Source organism: Ascaphus truei, chromosome 6, assembly GCF_040206685.1.
Source record: "Ascaphus truei isolate aAscTru1 chromosome 6, aAscTru1.hap1, whole genome shotgun sequence".
In the NCBI taxonomy this organism is placed as follows: domain Eukaryota; kingdom Metazoa; phylum Chordata; class Amphibia; order Anura; family Ascaphidae; genus Ascaphus; species Ascaphus truei.
The window spans coordinates 124351803-124365577 of NC_134488.1; the positions used below are offsets into that span (position 1 = coordinate 124351803).

The following is a 13775-nucleotide window of genomic DNA, read 5'->3' on the forward strand; positions in this document are numbered from 1 at the left end:
AGCGGATTTCAGCAACAAGAAGAAATGTATTATGTCATTGCACGACGTTTCGGCCCTGACAAGGCCTTTATCAAGTGACTGGCATGCCAGTCATACCTTGGTCATGCCTTGGAGGGGCTCTCAGGCTTACAATGCATTGGCCAAAGTGTTAAACTAAATGACCCTTTTATTCAAGAGATATATAGGTATTTCACTGTGTATTTTTGTCATTGGATGTATGAATAATAGGGAGTAAGGTACAATGGTTACACAGTACATGAATTACAATGGGTTCGGGTATAATGTTTATACAATACAAGGGTAACAGTTACACACAGGTACAGTATGTGGGGGTTAGTGGACATCTCTCAGTCTGTGGCAGGTGCTGATATAGTGTACAGCCAGTTCTGCTGTGGTTACATCTTCTCCCAAGAGGATCGCTATTTTTTAGTTCTCTTCTATATTATTAAAGTTCTGGATAAGAGCTGTGAGATTCTCCAGCTGGGCACTCCTCACAGGAAGTGTGTTTCATCTTCTACCTCTCCTAGCTTACATCACAGGCACAGTCTCATCTCCCGGGGCTTCCAGCTCTGTCGGTGTCTGCCTGTTTCTATTTCCAGGCTGTGGGCACTCATTCTGTACTGGCCCATGGTCTGTCTCTGCTTTGGTTCTTTTACCTTCAGTAGGTAGGGTGCCAGAGTGTATTCTCTCTGGGAAGAAGGGGGAGGAGAGATAGTGCCCAATGTGACTCCCTTATACCTCATTGAGTGCTGGCATTTCCCAGCTTGAATGGACAACGAGCCAACTGATAACCAGGGTGACCGCAATAGTGACAAAGGCTGCTGTCGTGCCGGCGTTGTTTCTCAGTAAAGGATAGTCGTAGCTTCCCAACTGCATAGGTTCTGGAACATTAGAAAGTGAAGGATCTGTCTGGAAGAGGCCGGGAGTTAGAGCGTTCGACCTTTCTCTCCTCGAGACGCTGGTCGACACGGATACATACCGCAATGAGGTCCTCTAGTTTAGTAGGTCTGTCCTGAGTAACCAGTTGATCCTTGAGGGGTTCGGCTAGACCCTGCCAGAAAGCCGCAGACAATGCCTCATCATTCCAGTTTGTCTCTGCAGCGAAAGTCCTGAACTCAAGGGCGTATTTAGCGACTGGCCGGAGACCTTGAGAAATATGAAAAAGAGAGGATGCTGCAGTGATATTGTGACCTGGGGTATCAAAAACCTGCTTGAATTCTCTTATAATGAGAGGGTAATCCTGAGTAATCTCTGGTCTTTGTTCCCAAACAGGGGATGCCCAGGTCAAGGCGTCACCGGTCAGCAGAGCGACAATGTAAGCCATTTTAGACCTTGCAGAGGGGAAACGAGAGGGAGTTCATTCGAATTGAATTTCACAATGATTAAGAAAACCTCTGCACTCCTGAGGGTCGCCAGCATAGCGGTTAGGTGTAGGGAGACGCGGTTCAGTGAACATGGTTTGCTCCGAGTGGATGAAACAGTCGCTGATGGTCTTATATCTCTAACTTGCTGCTCTAGTAGAGAAAGGTTTGCAAAATCATGGTGTAAAGAACTGATCTGAAGCTCTAACTGAGAAAGACGGTTAAGAGGGCTTGCTTGGCCCACCTCACTGGGGTTCACGTTCGTTGGGCTGAGCATACTGTAATACTTGCGCTCATCACGAACAAGGCGGGACCCCGTACTGAGGTGGGAAAGTATTAAACTGCACACCCACAGCAGCGGAGGCACGCCTGGAGGGTGGATAGTCAAGATAGCCAGGTCTGGATTGGAGATAGTGAGTTAGTCGTAGTACTTGCCGAGGTCTTATTACGGTGCCAGTTGGGTAGTCAGAGTCCGGAGTGCCGTGGTCTAGGGTTGGAGCCAGAAGAGTAGTCGAGTGCCCGTTAGCCGTGGTCAGGGATGGAGAAGAGCGGAAGGTCTGAGGCAAGCCGGGTCAGTAGTCCAGAGAATGGTCCAAAGTCTAGTCGGGTCGGTACACAGGGAGGCAAGCAGCAACAAGGTAAATTCACAGACAGGAACAGGGCCGGCACAGGGAAGTTGGAACACAAGGTCACCTATGCTCAGCCAAAGAGTGAAAGTGAAGCTGCGCATACTGTATATAGTAAGGGAAGACCAATAGAACAGGGGGGAGGAGCAGAGGTGTGAGTGCAGTGGAGGCAGGGATAGGCTGTAGATGGTGCAGGAGACAGGTGAGGAAGATTAGGGTTGACTCGCAGCTGGAGAGCAGTGCACGCGCGTCACGTGTGCGCACCGCACGGGTCAGCCGCACATAGCAAGCGGAGGAGCGAAGCCAAGCTGCATGGGAACCTTGAAAGCCCTCCGTGGGCGCTCGCACTCTGTAAGATGCGCGGGAGGCTGTACAGCAGGGGGCAAAGAGGAAGCACGCCACGGGGGACGCGCTCTCAGATTCTTTGCAGCAGAAGCCTATGCAGCAGGAGGTAAGGAGGGAGCGTGAGCAAGGGACACGTTCCCCGATTCCTTACAGGGTATGATTAGAAGAGAAGCAGCTATGAGACATTTATAGTAGTAGAGTGATCCTGATAGGTTGAAAAGTGTAGACAATAGGATATACCCTGTACAATATAAAACAGCAACAGCAGTGTTCAATTAGCTTACAAATTAAACCAATATACATGGCACAAATTTGTCAGAGTATAACAAATAAGGTCATGAAAATATAACAAAAACAGTCTATTTAGGACCAAATTAATTTACTTACATTACTAAACCTTGATAATAATATAAAAAAGAAAAGAAAATAATAATATTTAATTAATTTGGTCCTAAACAGGTTCAAAAAATTATGTGTCAGAGAGACATACTGGATATATGTACTTGGTACATTGTGTCCGGATGGTCTCAATGACAAAATTGATATCAGCACAATAGTTTAATGGTTCAATTCGGGCTCGTTTGTCAATGTTGTGTGTCCCTGCTGAGGTCTGGTTTGAGCGATGTACTTCGTTCCCTTAGTGAGGACATACACGCGCTATACTTGTTTGAATTATCAGTCCAATAGTATTCCCAATTATTTTAATTATCACATTATGAATATATATACTTTAATTTACATACACATATCTAATTTCATTTATTTAGGTGATGCTTGCTTCGCTCGTGTGGCCACCACTAGTATTACTACCTCTATATGTCTTCTCTCTCTTTTGATAGATACTGAGACAGGGTGAAGTCAATCCCTATCAGTTATGCCTGGGAGACATATGTCTGAGTGCTACATCCAGCACTCATAAGGGTTAACTCAGGTGGAAGCTAGGTAATCAGGATGTAAGCTGACACCTGAGAAGCAGCAAGGTATAAGATGATGTTGTTACTGGCAGTAGCTGGCTGCCCTAGACCAGAGCACATGGCAATATGTGCTGCTAGCCAGACGGATACATCAAACTAACTACGGCAACCAAAGTAAGAGACTTGTTCATTTGTTTTTCCTGACTGCTTAAAAGACACTTACGGTTTGGTTATGGTTTAGCCAGCCAGCCTGCTAGATAGGCCTGGTGGGTTAGTCAGTCCTTCCAATGTGGAGCAGGATTTTTTTTGTTTAAAGGGACAGTGTACCCGCATGTTATGTATGCTGTGGAGAAATAAAGCCACTGAACGTTTTCATTATCCTGAAACTACACGTGTGGACTGTTCCCTGACCTCGGCTAAAGGCCGTCCTGCCACAGGTGGTGTCAGAATTGGGATGTCGGATGGCCCCTGTATCTGAAGGGCCACACAGAAAAAAAAAAAAAATGGAAACATGAAACAAGAGGAGCAACCCTGCTAAGTGAAATTTGTGCAGTAAGCAAACTGGCTAAAGGACATAGAAGCGGTGAGCAAGCAGCTAATTAGTGACTACATTAGGTACAGAGAGACTGCGAGTGACTGTAGCAGCGGAGGTCGTTGCTCCAGACGAGGTCATCAAGGAGTCATCCTTCCCTTAGCCAGAGGCTTTGAAGAAGAGGTTGTGATCTGGTGCACGGGACCGATGCTGGATAGTGAGGGACTGGCTGGAGCTTGGTTGTCTGCAGATCGGCACGTGGATAAATCAGCCCTAGAAAAAAGATGACAGAGGTGAGCATCTGGAAAAGGGGGGTTGAATCAACCACCTGAGACATCCCCAGTTGCTGCTATAGAGCCTTGCTGTGTGCCAGGTGCTGAGCCTACTACAGATGTTTGCCATTAATGTGGTGGCACCCGAGAGTGGTGCACTCAGAAACTTCCCACCCTGAGCAGCGAGGAATTTACCCTGATATGGCCGCCGAGTGTGCGCCAATGGCAGGGGGTGTCGCCGTGTCTAGAAATCAGTTGAATATTGTGAGCCTATGAGTAAAGTCAAAGATATGACTAATTATGCCGAAAGAGTAGACTAAACACTAAAGACTAAAATACTTGCTCCTTTAGATAGCTATCTGCCAATGACCAGGCAGCTTAGCTCCTCCTCTTTCTTGCCCTGAGACTGGGGGGGAGAGAGGGGAGAGGGTAGCAAAAGTCAAGAGCAGGAGGATTATAGGAGACAGTTGCAGAGTGAAGAGATCGGGGAAGGATCTAAATTGTGAGTATTTAAGTTGGGGGAGAAACCCTTCTAAGTGTTTTCAATAGTAGAGTAGTGTCCCGTACAGTGAGGCCCTTATTGAAGGAAGCCAAAGAACTGTATGTCTCCACAGAGGGGGTTGCTCTGGCTAAGCTCCTAAAACCAAATCTGAAACAAGGAATAACAGGAGTATTGCACAGTGCCCTAAGCAGGATCCTGGGATGAGGAAGTGGTGTAAAGTATGAAGAGTCACCCCATGTTACCTCTGCATCAGAGGATGGGGTGTGAAGTGAGCAAAGTGAGGTACAGAGAAGTGAGGCCCTGTCCTACCACAGTAAGAAAGGGTGCCCGTTGCTGGGACCCTGGGAATATATAGGTAGGATAGGTTACCAAGAGCATGCTAACGTATGGTCTACTCTAAATGTAACCAAACTAAATGCCAAATGCAATGTGCCTCGTCAGGACTGCAGGTATGCAGCGGAGGAAGTGTTGTAACAGAAAAAGTGAATAAAGACTGTTTGTTTAAAAACTAAAAACCGTCTGTGCCCATCTCTACATCTACATATATGCCCAGCCTGCATGGACCAGCACCCCTGAAGGTAATGCACCATAAGTAACCACAACACAGACAATTTGTAACCTCCCTTACAGCCGGGCAGGGAGGGTTTGATTATTGCTAGTCCAAATAAAAAAAGGAATCACCTAATACTGAAGTACTCATTTACTCTGCACTATCACAACTGGACTGATATGGCTATTTCTACTTAGTATATTACATTAATATATTAAATCTAAAATGTAATAATCACTGTTTTAGGCTCTGAATTTTGCAAGTTTTTTGAAGAAAGTAACTGTTTTCTTACAATAGATTTTTGTGTGTTAATAACATATTTTTCTTAGTGGGGACCACGGATCCCAAGTGATAAAATGTTTCTTTATTCTTGGGGGTGGCAGCGATATAAGTTTATATTTGGGATGGATGAAGGGGAGATATTACTCATTTGAGGGGCCGTGCAGGGAGAAAAGTGCGTCGACTAAATAGCTACAGTATGTGTATTAAACTTTGTCACGTACAGTATACAAGTCATGTGCTCACAGGTGTGCCGTTCGTGACAGTCATCCATCTCTAACTAGGACCAGTCTTGTACAGTATCTCAGTGTTAGTCCCCAGTTAGAAACAAGATGCTGCTAATCCCGGTACCAGTGCTTTGAACCATCCTTTTTTTTTAATGACAAGGAATGTATTCTGGTTCCTGTTCATCTAGGTATCATGTTTTTAATTCGGATCTTGTTAGAGGTAACATATCATATTTTTTTGAGCCTAGTTAGTACAGGGTCTCTGTTTACAGAGGAGCATGGAACCTGGCAAAAAACAGAAGCCCGGAGGAGCAACACCATGCACTAATTATATGTTCTCTAGCTATTGTAGGTGTAGTCCTCTATCTGCATACATATTGTAATTTAGGTGGTGCAATATTCCAAGCAAGGGTTGAAAAGAACAGACACGTTCTGACTTGATGCCCAGAGAAGAATTTGCTGCAATTAGCAAAAATTTTAACTGGGCGTATTATATGAGTGAATTGTTTGGGTTACCAGCCACTTCTGTACGTGTGTCTCTGTATATATGTATAAAGTGGGACAGTCTAAATCATCTGTTCTACTGCTGTGTACCAGCGTTTTCAAGAAAACTTGGAAATGCTGGAAAACGGGAATGAAAAAGCAATCCATTAAGGGTCTGAGCTGGAATCAACGGTTGCCGTTTATTTATTTATTGTTCGGTATTTCACTATTTCGGCTATTTATTGCACACTTATTATATTGCACTGAAATATCACTTTTCTAATTAAGTTGTCATATAGCTGATATAAGCACCTTTTATGATATGTTTGCCATCTACTGCTCTGTCCCGTATGCAATCTTTACATGTGTTACTTAAAAGGGCATAGATTTGTTGTGATTCTTGTTACGGGACCAACATAGAGGAAATAATAGGGGCAAATTGGCGTCATTTGGTCTTTGGCACAGGAAATTGGTGTAGTAAACTAATATTTCTCTATCTGCGCTAACAGCTTAAAAAAATTGTTTTCTATTTTATGATGCACAGAAGTAGACTGCAGTAGGCGTAAAGAGGCACATAATATATACTGGAAAAGTTAAACCTGGCGTAAGTTCAACCATCCCTAAAAAGACTCTGATAGTGTTAGTGCAGAATTAATTTGCGCAGATATTTCATTTCATAGGTAAACATGATGCAATAAAACATCTATCATATTTATGAAGTATTCGTACAAATAAATTATCCGTCATATGTATGAAGTCTTCCAACATCGTTTTTTGAGGGTATGTTACTGTTTTTAGCACAAAAATTGTGGGGAGAGAGAGGGGGGCGAGAGAAAGAGAGAGGAGAGAGTGAGGAGGGAGAGAGTGGGGGGAAAGGGTGGGGATGGAGGGGGGAGAGAGGGGGAGAAGGGGGAGATGGGAGAGAGCTGGGGAGGATAATATATATTACAGTATGTGACGCTGATATACAAAAGAGAAATAATAAGATCACCACATCTGATTCTCTAAAGGCTTAAAAGGTAGAAACCAAAAGTGAGTATGATACGCACCTGGTGAATAATATTGTCCCATTGTTTGCAATACCACACTATTTTTCTTTTTTCTCCTTCTCCTTTTTCTGTTCTTCCCTGGATATATGCGCCACAAGACTTCCCTTTTCATAAAATCATCAAAGGGACTTGGAACACCCTTAAAAAAAAACGTGGGTTCCATTTTTTTTAGGACTTTACAAGGCTTTTTTTTATTATATATTATATGATCGAAATGTTTGCTGTGTTAACACACTAAGATTGTATTGAACTATCTACATAATATTGTTAGCGCTTATCAGCACTTTTCCACAAATGTATTTGTGCTCACATACAGGCATACCCCGCATTAACGTACGCAATGGGACCGGAGCATGTATGCAAAGCGAAAATGTACTTAAAGTGAAGCACTACCTTTTTTCCACTTATTGATGCATGTACTGTACTGCAATCGTCATATACGTGCATTACTGATGATGTAAATAACGCATGTGTAACAGGCTTTATAGTCTCCCCGCTTGTGCACAGCTGCGGTACAGGTAGGGAGCCGGTATTGCTGTTCAGGACGTGCTGACAGGCGCATGCGTGAGCTGCCGTTTGCCTATTGGGCGCTATGTCCTTACTCGTACTTAAAGTGAGTGTCCTTAAACCAGGGCATGCCTGTATATACACTTACATAAACATTTTTATACAGTACAATCACTGATCATGTTGCCTCTGAAGGGACTTAATCATAGGGTGTTATATTTTGTCTTCATTCTGTCCATGACAAATCAAAATCTATTTTTTTAGACTGCCCTGTACAGGGTAACCCCCCGGGGGAAATTGTGAAATATAAAATTTTCTCAAATTTTTCCTGAGAAGTCACTCCCTTATTTTGAACAACACCCATAGATCCACATCGTATAAAATACTGCAGATCAGAGTAGAAGTCTCTAAAAGAAAGAAGGAATTATCCAGGTGTATCTTCTATACAGGTATTTACCGTACGTTTGATGCAATGTATGCCAGTCTGCAATGGGAACAAGGCATATTACCTGATTTATCAATTATATAATATATGTAATTAGAGCTAATCAGGTAATTAAAAAGGTTGGATGATATTTTAAACCTTGATGGAGGAGGGAGAGACAAGAATAGAATAGATTGGGATGGGGGAAAAGCAAAGGGTCGAGGAGGTAGAATGGGGGCAAGTGTGAGTTTGGCAAGCAGGGAGATACCCATATTAAATACAGATAATACTAGAAAAATTCTAAAGACTAAACCCAATTGGCGTAGAAAGGCAGGAGAACATAAGATACTGTAATAGTACAGACTGAAAAAAAACTTAAATGCATGCTTGCTAATGCAAGAAGCCTGACAGATAAAACGGGGAGCTTAAATTTATAACTACAAGGGAGCAGTATGATATCATAGGCATTACTGAAACATGGTGGGATGAAACGCATGACTGGGCAGTTCATTTAGCGGGTTATTACCTTTTCGGAAGGATTGAGCAAATAGAAGAGGTGGTGGAGTATGTTTATATGTTAAACTGGATTATAAGGGAAGATGTTTTTGAAGGGAATGATGAAAATGTAGAGACCTTGTGGCCAGAAATTAGCAGTGGAGGTAAAAGTATAAAGAAAATCTTTGTAGGGATATGCTGTAAACCACCAAATAATCTGTGAGATTGAGGAAGCTAAAATACTTTTGTAGATGGAGAAGGCATCAAAACTGGGTCATGTTTGCGTAATGGGGGATTTTAATTATCCGTACATAGACTGGGGCAATGAGATTAGCATTACAACAAAAGGAAACATGTGTTTAGGGGTGCTTAAAGACAATTATATGACACAAATTATTGAGGAACCAACCAGGAGAGGGGCAATACTGGATTTGGTAATATCAAACAATGTAGAAATAATAACAAATATTCATGTCTGGGAACATATGAGTAACAGTGATCATAATATGGTTTCATTTGAAATAAATGTTCAAAAACAGATTACTTGGGTGCAATAAATACCTTAAACGTTAGAAAGGCAGATTTTAATAAACTGCGTACTAATCTACAAGAATCTACATGTATGTATATGGGGCCTGGTGCAACACCAATTATTGTATGGTATACATGGGACCTGTAACTGACTATTTGTGTGTCTCTAGGAAACTGTAAACCCTAAATAGCTGCGTGTTTATTCCATGGATATTAAATAGTATAGTATAAGTGTAGGTATATATATATATATATATATATATATATATATATATATATATATAGTAGATGGTGCAGAACAATAGGCACTCTGTTTGGTTGAAACAATGTGGGTGCAAATCCTGTATGGTATAAATTAGGCAATACGATACTATTTGAAGACGAATATCAGAGGCAGCACTCCAGGTAAGTGGTCAAAAGAAATGAAAAAGACCGAAACGTTGGATAAGATGTCTTGTTAATACAAATTTCTTTTGACCACTTACCTGGAGTGCTGCCTCTGATATTCGTCTTCAAACGGTATCGTATTGCCTATCTATATCTATCTATCTATCTATCTATCTATCTATATATATCTATATATATAGATAGATATATATATACACAGTGGTCGACAAATCACCCAAAAATCTACTCGCCGAACAAAAAATTTACTCGCCACCTAGCCCCGCCCCCAGCCCTGACTCTAGTCCCGCCCCCAGACCCGCTTTTTAAAAAAAAATGAATAAATTTCTTGTAAGAACAACATTTGTTTTTGACATTAGTTTATTTATTGTATTACATTATACTACAATTAGTCCTTGTTACGTGTGTGTATGTGTGTATGTGTGTATGTGTGTATGTGTGTATGTGTTTATGTGTGTGTAAATATTCCTGAACCCCATAACTAGTGCCTGGATGCCCCCGCATAACAATACCTAAAGCAGCAATCCCGCCTGGGATCTTTCCTGATCCGCAGTCCCTCAATATCCAGGTACCCTCATTCCCGCAATGTTATATATTGGAGTGGAGGTGTTCCCTACCTGTCTTCTCGTTTAGGGGGGATTCCGTTGTCTTCCGTGTGAAGCTCGAGATTTAGATCTGGAAGAAAGCAGTATAGGTTATTTTGGTTTAGCTATAGGGCAGTTAAGATATATAGGGTCAATAAGAGATCCAGAGTGTGAGAGAGAGTATGGGTGAGAGACAGAGAGAGATAGAGAGAGAATGAGTGAGACACACACACACACACAAAGAGACACACACACACACACACAGAGAGAGACACACAGAGACACAGAGAGAGAGAGAGAGAGAGAGAGAGAGAACACACAGAGAGAGAATGAGAGACAAAGACAGAGAGAGAGAGTGACAGAGAGAGTGCAATAGAGAGTGCGACAGAGAGAGGGAGAGGGCGAAACGGAAAGGGCAACAGGGAATGGGTGAGGGTGACAGGGAATGGGTGAAGGCAACAGGGAATGGGTGAGGGCGACAGGGAATGGGTGAGGGCGACAGGGAATGGGTGAGGGCGACAGGGAATGGTTGAGGGTGACAGGGATGGGTGAGGGCGACAGTACAGGGTGAGGGCGACAGAGGGAGGGTGAGGGCGACAGGTAAAGGGTGAGGGCGACAGGGAAAGGGTGAGGGCGACAGGGAGAGGGTGAGGGGGAAAGTGTGAGGGCGACAGGGAAAGGGTGAGGGCGACGGGGAAAGGGTGAGGGTGACAGGGAAAGGGTGACAGGGAGAGGGTGAGGGCGACAGGGAAAGGGTAGGGCAACAGGGAAACAGGGAAAGGGCGACAGGGAAAGGGTGAGGGCGACAGGGATGGGTGAGGGTGACAGGGATGGGTGAGGGCGACAGGGATGGGTGAGGACGACAGGGAAAGGGTGAGGGCAACAGGGACAGGGTGACACAGGAAGAGGGTGACACAAGGAGAGGGTGACACAGGGAGAGGGTGACACAGGGAGAGGGTGACACAGGGAGAGGGTGACTGTCACGGTAGCTTATGACAAGATATAATGAACACCAAATATCTAGGTTGAACTGAACGAAGCTTAGATATTGTAAGAAATCCAATTTAGCAATAATTATATTGTAATGAATGAATCTGTTATCAAAGGCAGAATGTTAAAGTATACAGTATAATAGTCTGGACTTTCCTTCATATCTATATATTATCTGATTGTATATTCAGTTATTGTTACATGTGCAGTATTCTAAGTGAAAGGTCAGATCTATTCTGACAGACAGAATTGACCCAAAAGGTCAATTCGTGGCCTCAAGTTGTTGAACAGCTGCAAGTCCTAACTGGGAAAAATGCTGCATAAGACTTTTCAATTCAGTAAGTTTGAAACTACTTATATGTTCAGAAGTAGTTCATATGACATCAGTAATGTAGGTGAATACCATGTTGGGATATAACATCTTAAAGGTTAAAATGGCTGACTGGGTGGGTCTTTATGGATAAATACAACAGTGAGCTTAGTAAGCATTAGGAAGGAAGGAAGGAAGGAAGGAAGGAAGGAAGGAAGGAAGGAAGGAAGGAAGGAAGGAAGGAAGGAAGGAAGGAAGGATGGAGAGAAGATAGGCCAGAGGAAGAAAGACCAGTCCAGATTGATAATACCATGAAGAGGAGAAAAGGACATGTTAATACCTGGATAGAATATTAACTGAAAGAAGGTTACTATGTGCAACTATTCTTAAGAATATCAATCTATTTGAAACATCACCATCGTCATTCTTACTATTTTTGTATGTAAGTAATTATTTTCAAAATAAACGTTTTGTTTTTGTGTGCAAACGACAAGAATGCTGAATTCTGTTATACTGATGTGAATCTACAGAAAAAGCGAATTTAAGGACATTTAACAGATATAATAAAATATATTTATTCCTTAAAAAAAGGTGAACACGGGGGGCGTGGCCAACTGCAGAGCCGAGAAGACGTGCAGCTCAAGAGCTCCGGGCCCCAAAGCCCCGTAAAGCAGCCTTTCCCCTGCAAACCCACAGGGAATTACCCCCAAATACACCAGCGGAAGGCGCGGGCGGCGGAGCTACTAAATAAATAATAAAATTTAAAAAAAAACACCAACCAGCCGGCGGAGAGCACGTAGGGGCCGGGAGACGTGGTGCGGCAGCCATTTTCCCCAGGGGACGGCCCGGACGCGGCTGAGAGCGGCGCTCCTCCTTGACCCCACAGTGCGTGGGTGGCCGGGTAAGAAGCGGGACGAGAGGCTGTCTGCCGTTAGTCCCCGGGCGGCTGCAAGTGTGCGACTGGAGGTTGGTGGGGCTGCAGCAGGGAGTTGAGAGGAGCGGGGGCGGCCATTTTGACCCGGCACTCTGCAGAAGTGCCTGCAGAGTGTGCGGACTACCCCGGCCCCCTACACCACCCCCCCCCCTCCCCACTCCCCAAAAACCACAAACCACAGACCAGGGACTCCAGGAGATTTGGAAGACCCAGAAGTGACATCCCCTGGGGAAAGAGCACTTTTGCAGAAGTGCACAAAGAGCCTGTACACAGCCCACCCCCCATAATTAAAGGGGACATGCATGATTTTAAATAAAACCTAATGGGGGGACTTCCGGTGACGTCACCCGGTATGGACGGGTAGAAGAGGAGCTCCATAGACCCGCGCATTAAAAGACGCAAAAACCCACATTTTTCCCCAAAATTGCCGGGTAACACTTACACCCCCGGATAGCTAAAGAACTAGGCGATGTCAAAAGCCAAAAAAGCGAGCAATCAGGGAGTTGCCAAATACTTTTCTCCGTCGCAACGGGCCAGGGACAGCACGATGGAGCCTCAAGATGGCGGCGGACCGCATGGCGCCACGGCGCTTTCAGGGAAAAAAACCCAGCCAAAAGATCGCACCCCAGCAAGCCCTGATCAACCCATAACCAGGGCATACTTGGAAGAACTCCTGGGGGCTATGGCAACGACGCTCCAATCCTCCTTTCAGACTGAGCTCAGAACTGCAGTGAGCGACATAAGGAAGGAAATCTCAGGGCTGACAGAGAAAACAACTACCCTGGAGAAAAAACTCACTGAGTCTCAACAAAGACAGAGTGAAGCGGAGGAAGAGATAGGCCGTCTAGGAGAAGAGATCACCCTCCTTAAAGAAGCTATGGAGGAGCAAGAAAATCGTGACCGGCGCCAAAACATCCGCGTCCGGAACGTACCGGAGTCGGTCGCACAGGATCAACTCCGACCATACCTCATGGAGCTCTTTAACCTAGTATGCGGGGAGCTGGAGGAGAAAGAGCACGAAATGGATAGGGCTCATCGTGCCCTAGGACCTAAATCAGACGACCCGATGCGGCGTAGGGACATTATAATAAAGATGCATAAATACACATCAAAAGAAAAAATAATTGCGGCCTGCCGGGACCGGGGGAAATAACCTTTCAAAATGAAACTCTCCAAGTCTATAACGACTTGTCAAAGGCAACGAGAGACCGCAGACGTGAATTAAAACCCTTAACCAACCTACTCCGCGAGAAAGGAATCCAATACAGATGGGGATTCCCTTTCAGACTCACAGTTAACAGGAATGGAAAGTTCCTGTCCATGAAATACCCCGTGGACATGGCCCCCTTCGCAAAAGCATTAGGTCTAACACCACCTCAAACGTGGATAACGACCAATCCAACCACTGAAAATACATCAGGAGACCCCCCCCGAACATCGGAGAGAATTGCGGCC

At 44.2% G+C, this 13775-nt stretch overlaps 1 protein-coding gene across 1 annotated transcript in view; it reads left to right on the forward strand.

Annotated features, from left to right (window-relative positions):
• Nucleotides 1-8034: 8034 nt before the first annotated feature.
• The window catches only part of LOC142498156 (zonadhesin-like), a 70998-nt gene continuing 65257 nt past the window's right edge, over nucleotides 8035-13775 (forward strand). Inside the window, exon 1 of the mRNA XM_075606665.1 lies at nucleotides 8035-8096. The gene's annotated coding sequence lies outside the window, so the exon portion shown is untranslated. The remainder of the gene's footprint in view (nucleotides 8097-13775) is intronic.